Source organism: Notothenia coriiceps, unplaced genomic scaffold (genome assembly GCF_000735185.1).
Source record: "Notothenia coriiceps isolate Sejong01 unplaced genomic scaffold, NC01 NC01_scaffold00000339, whole genome shotgun sequence".
NCBI lineage: Eukaryota > Metazoa > Chordata > Actinopteri > Perciformes > Nototheniidae > Notothenia > Notothenia coriiceps.
Genome location: NW_011333040.1, coordinates 7,496,761 through 7,496,989, shown reverse-complemented (window position 1 = coordinate 7,496,989; position 229 = coordinate 7,496,761). Strand labels below are relative to the sequence as shown.

The following is a 229-nucleotide window of genomic DNA, read 5'->3' as shown; positions in this document are numbered from 1 at the left end:
TAAGGAGAAGAGGCGTGTTTAAGTATATATTGAATGTAGGATGTCTGAATCCTCCGTTATGAGCAACATTGAAGATCGGAGGAGGGAATTACCCCTACAATGCCAACCGGCAGATGAGGAGGAGCAACCAGGGGGTGTATAACAGCTGAAAGTGTGTTTCTCTGTCTCTTTTTCACCCCTGACCCCCGAGAAGACAGCTGTTTTTCTCACCTGAACAATATTCTGCTTG

General features: G+C 45.9%; 1 protein-coding gene across 1 annotated transcript in view; it reads left to right on the top strand.

Moving 5' to 3' along the window:
* The window catches only part of LOC104950454 (sushi, nidogen and EGF-like domain-containing protein 1), a 20,254-nt gene that overhangs the window by 12,338 nt on the left and 7,687 nt on the right, over window positions 1-229 (top strand). The gene's annotated exons all lie outside the window — the stretch shown is intronic.